The following is an 11,872-nucleotide window of genomic DNA, read 5'->3' as shown; positions in this document are numbered from 1 at the left end:
GGCCCTGGGGAAGTGTTTTAGCTTTTCAGTCACACTGTGGTTTGTAGAAAAGCAAATCTCAATGGGGAAAACACCCCCAAATCCTTTCAAATTGACTCCTGCAATTTCCTCTCTTGTGACAGCTATCATCATATCTCATTGTTCTACAGTTTTAAGGAAATCTCATCTTCAGTCATTATGTAGTTTACTTTTTGAGATGCTAATTTTAGCTATCATTTTTCTTTTCATGCTCAAAAGGTTATATCATTCTTAGTTGTGAAAGGAAATGTTTCCTCTGTGTGTGTGCGTGTGTGTGCGTGTGTGTGTGTGTGTCTGTTTGAGTTTATTATGACAGTGCCAATATTCATCCCTTGGGACCACCACAAATGCAGTGGGTTGTAATGCTACATAATCTTTGGCAGACTTCTATATATTCTTTTTTTTTTTTTTTTTTTTTTTTTTTTGAGACAAAGCCTTGCTCTGTCGCCCAGGCTGGAGTGTAGTGGCGCGATCTTGGCTCACTGCAGCCTCCACCTCCTGAGTTCAAGTGATTCTCCTGCCTTAGCCTCCTGAGTAGCTGGGATTACAGGCACGCGCCACCACGTCTGGCTAATTGTCGTATTTTTAGTAGAGATGGGGTTTCACCATGTTGGTCAGGCTGGAACTTTTACATATTCTTAGTGTCTTTCTGGCTGTAAGGATCCTGAAGAAATCATTTAATCGGTTACCTTATTCAAAACAGAGAAACTGAGGCGCAGAAAGATGAAGTGGCATGCACAAGTCACACAGCCAGTATCATTGGAGCTGTAAGTTACATATGGGTCTCTTACTCTTTCATTGCCCACAATGTGTAGCGAATGGTGCTGGGTATCCCAAGCAGAAACATTAGCCATGTCATTTTGGAGACTGTAACCAGATGTCCTTCAAGATTTCTTCCAATTAAGAGTTTTAGGGCACTTTGGCCTTTGCTTAGCATCTACTGGAGATGGTATCATGCCCTTTAGAGTAGGGAAATTTGTCAGAAAAGCTTCTGTCTTTATTGACTTGGTTCTTCTGGAATATTCGTTTCAGCCAAATGTTGGAGCTGCTTCTTAGGTATAAGATGGGGAGATGGGCAAGAAGTGGTGGCATCTTCATTTTCTTCAGCCTGTCTGGATTTTGGTATTTTCTGGCATCTTTCTAAATAAGTGTCCCTCGGTTCAATACTTTTAAAACTTGAAGTGATAGTTGATGTTTTACTCAACATTGTTTCATCCAATGGCAGCGTCGAGTCCGAGAATTCGTTTACTCCAGAAGTTGCAGAGCAGCAGCCACAGGTGAATCCAGCATGCAGATGTGCTTTGTTCGTGCTGCCACGTTAAACAAGATAAAACTAGTTCCAAAGTATTTGATATCTAGGAAATGTCCTGTAAAAAATCCAGATATCTTGTTTTCAGGAAGATCAAGAGATCTGATAATGATGGACCCACATCCCCACATGGATAACACCTGTGCTGGGGCTGGGCAGCATCTTCTTCCTATAGATAGAACATATTTTCCCCCATCCTCCACAGCTCCCATTGTACCTGATTTAGGCTACCAAGTGTTTGAATTTTCCACTTCTGATTTCTTGCAGTCTCTTAGGTATGAGGATTCCTTTCAATCATTATCTTTCAAGGGAAACCTAGTTCTACATAATGACAGACCAGGCTACCAGCACACCAGGGAAGAGATGAAGTTAATTATTTGTCCCTAACCTCTCACTATGTAAGAGGTAGAGGATATATGATGACTTCAGTAGAACATACCGTTGACTCTGATACCTACTCAGGATATTTTCTTTAGCTAGCTATCAAAACTCAGTGACTTGAATGTTAAAGTATTAAGCAAGATGACACTGCTGCAGCATAATATTTAGGTGCCTACAAAAGAATAGGAAGGACAGTTGATACTTGCAGGGTAATCCTCTTTACTCAATGGATCAATGGCATAAAAACAAGAAAACAAATTATTATGTGTGATAGCACATGGATAGCAATATAATGCCCTGTTTCTAAAGAATCCAAATTGCTGAAATCCTGGAAACTAGGTTAATGATATGCTTTCTATTATTCACTCACTAATATAATAATCACCTTTTGGTCACCTATGGTGTGTACAACCCTAAGCTTAGGGACTTAGGGGTAAAGAGTAGAGACCCTTTCTCAAAGGGGCTTACCATCTAGTATTGAAAATGTATACACAAATAACTACAACACAAGACAGAATATGATAAATATTTCAAGACAAAGAAGAAAGCAAATGTTGAGGTCTCAGGAAGATGAGATTTATGGCAACTAGGTTACCGTCAGAGATAATTGTAAGGATGAAATGGCACTTGAACTGGGCTTTGGATTGATAGACATGAGAAGAGTTTTCCACAAGAAAAGAGTTTAAGTAAACTCCCAAGTCAATACTATCTGAAGTATATTTGAAGGGTAGAAAGCATTTACTATGGTTCAATATAGGACGAGTGGAACTGAAATGGAATGAGGCTGGAAATCTGGGTCTTCACCAGATACCTGGGTGCTGAGTGGCAGGCTCAGGGCTTCAGATCAGGCACAACATGATGTCTTTGATGGGCATTACAGCTACTGACCAGACATTAGTTCATGGTTATTAGCTCATTGTAATCCAAGTTCGTAAGTCGGCAGTGACAGAACGTCTGTGTAGGCACACCTTAGCTCTACATTAGGATTTTCAGAAGTAACAGAAAAAATAAGAATGGGATAGAGCACTTATATGAATACAATAGACAGTATCATGTGAAGTGAGTAAGGCAAGGTGGTGCTATACAGTGGAATTAGAAAGATGGATAAAAGTATCTTAGAAACACATTAAGCAACCTATAAGATTCATTTAAAAATACAGAAAAGATTTCTCTGTCTCAAGAAAGTCTATTCCTCTGGGTTATCTGAATGTTAGAAAAATGATGATGCACAAGTTGAGTTCTTAACTTGTGGGATGTGGGGAGGTTTTTAGTATGTAACGCTTGTCCTTTGGTCTGGGAAGCTGTCACTCTATAAGGAACAGACATAGAAGGTTCTTGGATGTCCTGACCCTGGATTCCTTCATAATAAACATTACTGAAAAAATCATAAATATATGCATACTCCACTGTGTTTCACAGCATTCCTGGTGGGTGAAGGGAAAGATTTTGTCTTGCAAAGGGCTACACTGGTCACCAGAGCAATATTTAATGTGTACACAACTCCAAACACCAAGGCATTTTATAAATAACCAAACTTTTCTCATTTTCATGTGTATGATTGTGTGCGGGATTGGCTTAGAGTTGTACTTGCATCTCAGAGTTCTGTGCCTCAAGAGAGGTATGTAGGTGATGTGACTCAGAGTAAAATGAGATATTTGAACAAGATTCGTTCATTTTAAACTATTTATTGAACAATGGTTCAATTCAAACATCTATTCAAGTTTCATTCATTCAAAACTATTGAATATCTGTTCTAAGTTTTGGAAATAAAATTGTGTCTTTTCTACAACCCCATAAGTAGTTCTGGTAATAGCAGCAGTGAACAAAAATAATAATCTCTTTATTCAAGGAGCTTACATTTATAGTGAGACAGAAAACAAACAAAACCATTCAGTAAAATATATAATGTAAGAGATATGGAGAACAATAGAACAGAGAAAGAGAATAGAAAGTTATGGAGAGCTAGATTTTCGAGAGGGTGCTTAGGGTTGAATGAGGCATTATTTGAGTAAAGAACTTAAGGATATGCAGGAGTCAGTGAGGCACTAATTGGGGAAAGAATGTTCCAGGCAGCTGGAACAGGAAGCGCAAAGACCTTGAAGTAAGAGCTTGCCAGCCTGGCATCTTTGAAAAATAAGGCATGGAATGAACTGAGTGGAAAGATCTTTGGATTTTAGGGGATGAAGTTAGAAGTTAGATGATGGTGGAGTGAGAACAGGGAAAAGTGATAATGCAGGACCCTGTAAGACACAATAAGGACTTTGATTTTCACTCTCATTGAAATAGGAGCTATTTGCGGATTGGAGCAGAGGAATGACATGGTCTGACTTACGTTTCAAAGGCATCCTTCTGTCTGTTGAGAACAGATGAGGGTGAAGTGGGGAGAGAGGTGGCAGAAGAAGAGAGATTCTACGGGAGTTATTGCTGTAAACCAGATGAGTGATGTGGAAGCTTGGATAAGGATGTAGTTGGTTGTGTAGGAATGAGAATGTTTTGATTCTAGTGACTGATATATAGAATGAGGGATAATAAGACAGATAAGTCAAGTATATACCACAGTTTCACCTGAGCAACAGGTAGAAAAGAGTGGCTTTATTTGAGATGGAGAAGATGGTGAGATGAACAAGTTTTTGAAGGAGTATTAGGAGCTTACTTATGGACAGGTTAAGTTTGAAAGGTTAAGCTGGGAGTAAATGTATAAATCTGGTATTCAGTGAGGATATCAGAGCCAAAGAGAAAATATGGGAATCATATATGTATGTATGTGTATGCATATATATGTATATACATATATACGTATACATATATGTCTGTTTATATATGCATATACTTATATATGTATATACATATGTATGGTATTCACAGCAATGAAATCAAATGAGGTAATCAAAGGAGTTAGTATAGATAGAAAAGAGAAGAGGTTTATGGACTGACTTCTGGGATGCTGAATGTTTGAGTTTAGAGAGGTGCAGTGAACCCAGTCAGTGGTGTGCCACATGGGAAGGAGAGTGGTGAGAATGGTCCCACGCCAGCAGAGAGGGGTATTGTATCACTGAAATCGCTTACAATCTCTAGCACAGGGTAACAATGAGAATAATTCCTTTCATTTACATGTTCTGTAGACAATGCACCCCTTTATTATCAACACGTTAGAACAGAATATTCTTATTACTTCCTCTTTCCTCCACTTCTCTCAGGTTCTATTGGAACCCAGAAAGGAGATGGAGGAGGAGCAGCCAGCATGCTGGGTGGACACTAGGTGAATGTAGTGTGTCCTGGGAGTCAGGCAAAGGAGTCTTCCAAGGAGGAGAAAGTGATCAGATGCTGCTGAGAGTGGAGTTGGATGATGCCTGAGAACTGAGCATGCAGCACTGTGCTGGCACAGGCTCAAGACAATGGGAAGAAAGGAATTGGAGATTGTGAATATAGATGTTCCTTTCAAGGAGCTTATTTATAAAAGAAAACGGAGAAAATGGGCACCAGCTGTGAGGAAAAGAGACGGGTTTTTTATTGAGGTGGAGGAAAGATAATAGAAATATGCTTTCATGGGCCAGGCACACTGGCTAATGCCTTGTAGTCCCAGCACTTTGGGAGGCCAAGGCGGGGAGATCACTTGAGGCCAGGAGTTCCAGACCAGACTGGCCAACATGACAAAACCCCGTCTCTACTAAAAATACAAAAATTAGCCAGGCATGGTGGCGGGCATCTGTAGTCCCAGCTATTCACAAGGCTGAGACACTAGAATCACTTGAACCCGGGAGGCAGAAGTTGCAGTGATCTGAGATCGTGCCACTGCACTCCAGCCTGGGCGAAAGAGTGAGACCCCATCTCAAAGAAAAAAAAAAAAAAAAGAAATATGCTTCGTAGAGTTTGTAACTTGATTGATGTACATAGACAGAACATTTTATCTTTCTACAAACCTGTAAAGTAGTTCTGGTAAGAGTTATCATTTTTTTCAGGCTCCAGGGGTTGAAGTCAACTGCCCAGAATCAAACAGCAAATTAATAGCAGATGGGATTTAAACCTGGTTTCTAAAAGTTGAGCTCATTGTTCTCTCCACTGCCTTAGTCTACTCATAATTTTGGAGATAACTTACAGCTTTAGAACTTTCTATAACAGTTTTACTTAGCCATGGTTTAAGGACATTTTATAAATATCAGGAAACTCACACTTCTGAGCGATGTCTCCTAAACTGATGACGATTTTACATCAAATGGAGGATGTTTGGAGCTCTAAAAAGGAATTAGAACTCAGTGTCTGCATCAATAAAAACTTGCAGTATTTGGAAAGATTCTCCCAAGTAGTGTCAACATAAGACTTCAGGTTGAACAATCTACATGGCTGGAGGATGGGAACACAGTTTTGAATACCTTTACTCATGGACTGATTCTCGCATTAATGTCCACCTCTAGTAGTGCATTTGTGTCAACTTACCAACATCTATGATATATCCTTATGCTGTCTGATGCTTTCCGTCGACTTGAAGGTCGTACACAGTTAAGATTCTTTCTTTTTACATGGAGCTGCAACCATACATTTCTGGGTCTCCAATTCTACCTGGTTCTCCATTGGGACATTGCTACTCTTTATAAGCAGGCATACACATATAATTTTGATCCAGAATGGAAAGTTTTGCACACCATTTGTCACTTCCCCAGTGGTGGCTCTCCTCACCCATCACTGAGATCACCAAAAGGTAACTTCCTAGAGTGACATATAAACCTTGTCTTTCAGCCGCAGATTGTACTGAATACTTGGTGTGTCTCTAGTAGTTTGCCTTGTGGAAGAGCTCCTAGATCCATAGGTATCCAGACAGCTCAGTGTGACTTTCTGCAGTTGCACTGAGAGTGCCCCTACTGCACGCTATACAGATTATTGCCTAATGCTTTATCTAGACATCTTGTAATCTGTTTGTAGATCTGACTCTTTCACAGACAATTACTCCTTAAGGGAAGAAATTGTGTTTGCAGGTTGCTTTCTACTCTTCGCCTCTTTCTTTTCCCCAGCACAGTACTTGGCCCAGATAAGTTTCCCCCAAAATGTGTTTGAATTAATCAATTAAATGGAGCACTCTTTTATGCCATTTAGAGTTGCACTAGGGAGGTTAATGTATGTCACACAGGAAAAAGGGGGAGTACCCAAGTTCAAGACATTCTTATATGCAGAATTAATTAATTATGCAAATCAAATCTACAACTGTATTAGTCCTTTTTCACACTGCTGGTAAAGACACACATGAGACTGAGCAATTTATGAAAGAAAGAGGTTTAGTGAACTTACAGTTCCATGTGGCTGGGAAAGCCTCACAATCATGATGAAGGGCCAGGAGGAGCAAGTCACATCTTACATGGATGGCAACAGGCAAAGAGACAGAGCTTTTGCAGGGGAATTCCTCTTTTTAAAACCACCAGATCTCATGAGACTTATTTGCTATAATGAGAACAGCATGGGAAAGACTTGCCCCATGATTCAGTTACTTCCCACTGGGTCCGTCCCATAACACATGGGAATTCAAGATGAGATTTGGGTGGGGACAGAGCCAAACCATATCATTCCACCTCTGGTCCCTCCCAAATCTCATGTTCTCACATTTCAAAACCAATCATGCCTTCCCAACAATCCCCCAAAGTCTTAACTAATTCCAGTATAAACTCAAAAGTCCACAGTCCAAAGTCTCATCTGAGACAAGGCAAGTCCCTTCCACCTATGAGCCTGTAAAATCAAAAGCAGGTTAGTTACTTCCTAGCTACAATGTGGGTACAAATATTAGGTAAATACAGCCATTCCAAATGGGAGAAATTGGCCAAAGCAAAAGGGCTACAGGCCCCAAGCATGTCCAAAATCAAGCAGGGCAGTCAACTCTTAAAGTTCCAAAATGATCTCCTTTGACTTCATGCCTCCCTTCCAGCTGCTTTCACAGACTGACATTGACACCTATGGCTTTTCCAGGTGCACAGTGCAAACTACAGTGCATCTACCATTCTGGGGTCTGGGGGAGTGACCCTCTTCTCACAGCTCCACTAGGCGGTGCCCCAGCAGGGACTCTGTGTGGGGACTCTGACCCCACATTTCCCTTCCACACTGCCCTAGCAGAGTTTCTCCATGAGAGCCCCACCCCCGCAGCAGACTTCTGCCTGGACATGTAGGCATTTCCGTACATCTTCTGAAATCTAGGCAGAAGTTCCCAAACCCCAGTTCTTGACTTCTGAGTACTGGCAGGCTCAACTCCACGTAGAAGCTGCCAAGGCTTGAGGCTTGCACCCTCTGAAGCCATGGCCTGAGCTCTATGTTGGCCCCTTTCAGCCATGGCCAGAGTGGCTGGGACACAGGGCACAAAGGCCCTAGGCTGCACACAGGATGGGGACCCTGGGCCCGGCCCACAAAACCACATTTTCCTCTTAGGCCTCCCAATCTGTGACGGGAGGGGCTGCTATGAAGACCTCTGACATGCCCTGGAGACATTTTCCCCATTTTCTTGGGGATTAACATTTGACTTCTTGTTACTTATCCAAATTTCTGCAACCAGCTTGAATTTCTCCTCAGAAAATGGGATTTTCTTTTCTATTGCAGTCAGGCTGCAAATTTCCCAAACTTTTATGCTCTGCTTCCCTTATAAAACTGAATGCCTTTAACAGCACCCAAGTCACCTCTTGAATGCTTTGCTGCTTAGAAATTTCTTCTGCCAGATACCCTAAATCATCTGTCTCAAGTTCAAAGCTCCACAAATCTCTGGCAAATGCAGGGGCAAAATGCAACCAGTCTCTTTGCTAAAACATAACAACAGTCACCTTTGCTCTAGTTCCCCACAAGTTCCTCATCTCCATCTGAGACCACCTCAGCCTGGACCTTATTGTTCATATTATTATCAGCATTTTAGTCATGACCATTCAACAAGTCTCTAGGGAGTCTCAAACTTTCCCACATTTTCCTGTCTTCTTTTGAGCCCTCTAAACTGTTCCAACCTCTGCCTGTTACCCAGTTCCAAAGTTGCTTCCACATGTTTGGGTATCTTTTCAACAGCACCCCACTCTACTGGTACCAATTTACTATATTCGTCCATTTTCACACCGCTGATAAAGACACACCTGAGACTGGGCAATTTACGAAAGAAAGAGTTTTAATGGACTTAGAGTTCCATGTGGCTAGGTAAGCCTCACAATCATGGTGGAAGGCAAGGAGGATCAAGTCATGTCTTACATGGATGGCAGCAGACAAAGAGAGAGAACTTGTGCAGGGGAACTCCTCTTTTTAAAACCATCAGATCTCCTGAGACTTAATCACTATCGTGAGAAATACTTGCCCCCATCATTCAATTACCTCCCACTGGGTTCCTCCCACAACACATGGGAATTCAAGATGAGATTTGGGTGGAGACAGTCAAACCATGTCAACAACTTTGGAAGCCAACTAGTATGGTTTATTTTACTCTTTAGTTAGGAATTCAAAAGTTGCATAATTGGTGTGTCCATTTTGAAAATTTTGTATCATTATTCTTACCTATTAATCCTCAATAATATCTGTAATGAAGACCTCTTTCTGAGCAATAAGACGAAGATGAAACTAATATAAGTGTCTGCTTATACATGCACACCCCAACTTTCCAATCTCACAACTTAAAAAAAGTAGTCCATGTTAAAACAAATATCTGACTCACATGTTTTAAACAGTTATTTAGGATTAAATTATAAAGTCCTCTGCTAACCTGTGAGAAAATGGACCTTCAGGTATTCTATTGAAACTTAAATTGGTATAACATTAGGGTGGGGGAGGAATTTGGCCATATATACCAAGATTCATAAATCTGCATACTGTTTGATCGAGCATTCCCACTTCTGGAAATTTATACTGAAAAAGAAATTCAGGCTTATAAAAGTTTTACCTACAAGAACCCTCAGTGTGTCATCATTATAAAAGCAAGCAAAAAGGAAGCAATGTGAATAATTAACAATATAAATTAAATAATAGAACCTCATACAGCCACTATTATGTCATTTTAGGAATTTATTTATTTATTTCCAGATTTTATTGAGGTATAATTGACAAATAATAATTATATATATTTATGGTGTTCAATGTGATGTTTTGACATATGTATATGTTGCAAAATGATTACCGCAATCAAGCTAATTAACATACCCCTCACCTTACTTAGTTATAATTTTTTGTGTGTGGTAAGAACATGTAAGATCTATTCTTTTAGCAATTTTCAAGTATAAGAAAATTATTAACTAAGTAGAGTGGCAAGTACTACTACTACTAGTGGAAAACAAGCTTGGAAATGGAGTAACTTTTGGTGAACTTTGAGCTCTATCAGTTACTAACTGTGTGACCCTGGGCAAGCTCCTTAACCTTCTGAGTTTTAGTCTCTTAATCTGTAAAATGAGGATAATTATGGTACCTGTACCATTGGGCTATGATGAGTTTGAAATGAGACAATGCAGATAAAACCATGTGCATGGCCCATGTAAGTGCTTTGTAAGCGTTGCCACCATTGTCGATATTGGTATCCTTGCATGTATCAAGTGTAAAAGGCAGTTTGTGAAACAACACTGACAGCGTAACTCCATTGTTTAAGTAGAAAAATGATATTATGAACAGATAAATATAGAAAAAGTCTTCAAGTATATACACAAAAATTATTTACTTTCATTTTCCCTGCATAGTGGGCTTTAGGGAAGCTTTCTTTTTCCTTTTTTGCTCTTATGTACGGTCTACAAGATAATAAGAAAAATTAAATGAGGCCAAATAATTATTAAGATCAATCTCTCTAAAGCAACATTTAGCAAAGCAGTAGCTCTCTGCCTGTGTTATCACTGTTGTCCTCACTAAAATCTTCCCATACTGTCATCATCAAGGCCACGTATCCTGCAGTTGGCAACGTTAGACTGATTACCTCTATGTTCTTCTTATTCCTCTGCCCTTGTCCTTCTGCCATCCCCTGCATGGTGTACATCATACACATTTATTAAGTATCTATTCGGTTCAGAGCACTCAGTGTTAGCCAGTGGGGGTGAGATTTGCAACAGAAGAGAGGATGGAATCTTACCTAGTGGAGCTTATAGTTTCCTTGGGGATAAAAGGCACTTCCCTTGGCCTGAGTGTATTGTTTCATCTTGTTGTGGAAGTCTGTCTGTCCCAGTGGGTTTGCTGGTTAGGGAAAGCCTTCTAACGAGGTAGAATGAGTTGGCTCAATATCCTTATTTGGTGTACTTCAAAAACCAAGTGCATTTTCATGTCCTACACATATAGTGATCTCTGACCTGGATGTAGCCCTTCTAAGAACTTTGTGTCACTATTATCTTTGATGGGTTTTCCTTCTATGATTATTTACTTACCTGTCACCTTCGAAGGTGCCAGCTTGGGTAACTTTTTTTTTTTTTTTTTTTGAGACCTGATCTCACTCAGTTACCCAGGCTGGCTGGCAGGACTGCAGTAGCACAATCACGGTTCACTGCAGCTTTAACCTCCCAGGCTCAAGCGATCCTCCCACCTCAGCCTCCCAAGTAGCTGGGACCATGGGAGTATGCGACTCCAGCTGGGTAAGTTTTTGAAATTTTTTGTAGAGATGGGGTTTTGCCATGTTGCCCAGGCTGGTCTCAAACTCCTGGGCTCAAGTGATCCCCCAGCCTCGGGGGATCCCCAACCAAAGCGTTGGGATTACTGATGTAAGCCACCACACCCAGGCTGGCTCAGTTATTTGAAACAATATTTCAGACATTTTTTTTTCCTGTCAGTCCTAAGGATTATCTATGTCCAAAGCAAAGAACACTAGAAAATTTAGAAAGTTATAAAAAACAGAGTAAGAATAATCCAGGAGCCAGTGAGCCAGAGATAGTATTCGTAACACTTTGCTGCATGTGTTTCCAATGCATATGTGCATTGGATGAATTATTCTACATCTTTTAAACCTTCTCCTTCCAGAGATAAACCCCCTTTAACATTTTAATATGTTACCTTCTAACATTTTTCTTTGCTTATTTGTATATTTTTCAGGATTTGAAAACCCATATGGAATGTATAGCTTAGGACCCTTACTTTTTCACATAGCAATATTCTGTAGATTTTTATTTGTCATTTAATTGTCTTTAAAAATATGATTTCCAAGAGTTGTATTATACTCCATGATAGATATGCATACCTCATGTGATACAATAAGAACCTTTA

General features: G+C 40.2%; 1 protein-coding gene across 8 annotated transcripts in view; it reads left to right on the top strand.

Annotated features, from left to right (window-relative positions):
* TPRG1 (tumor protein p63 regulated 1) overlaps nucleotides 1-11,872 on the top strand; it is a 219,753-nt gene that overhangs the window by 73,890 nt on the left and 133,991 nt on the right. The window lies entirely within an intron of this gene.

This window comes from Macaca thibetana, chromosome 2 (genome assembly GCF_024542745.1).
Source record: "Macaca thibetana thibetana isolate TM-01 chromosome 2, ASM2454274v1, whole genome shotgun sequence".
Classification (NCBI taxonomy): domain Eukaryota; kingdom Metazoa; phylum Chordata; class Mammalia; order Primates; family Cercopithecidae; genus Macaca; species Macaca thibetana.
Note: the sequence above shows the minus strand (reverse complement) of the source record. Positions and strands in the feature narration are given on the sequence as shown.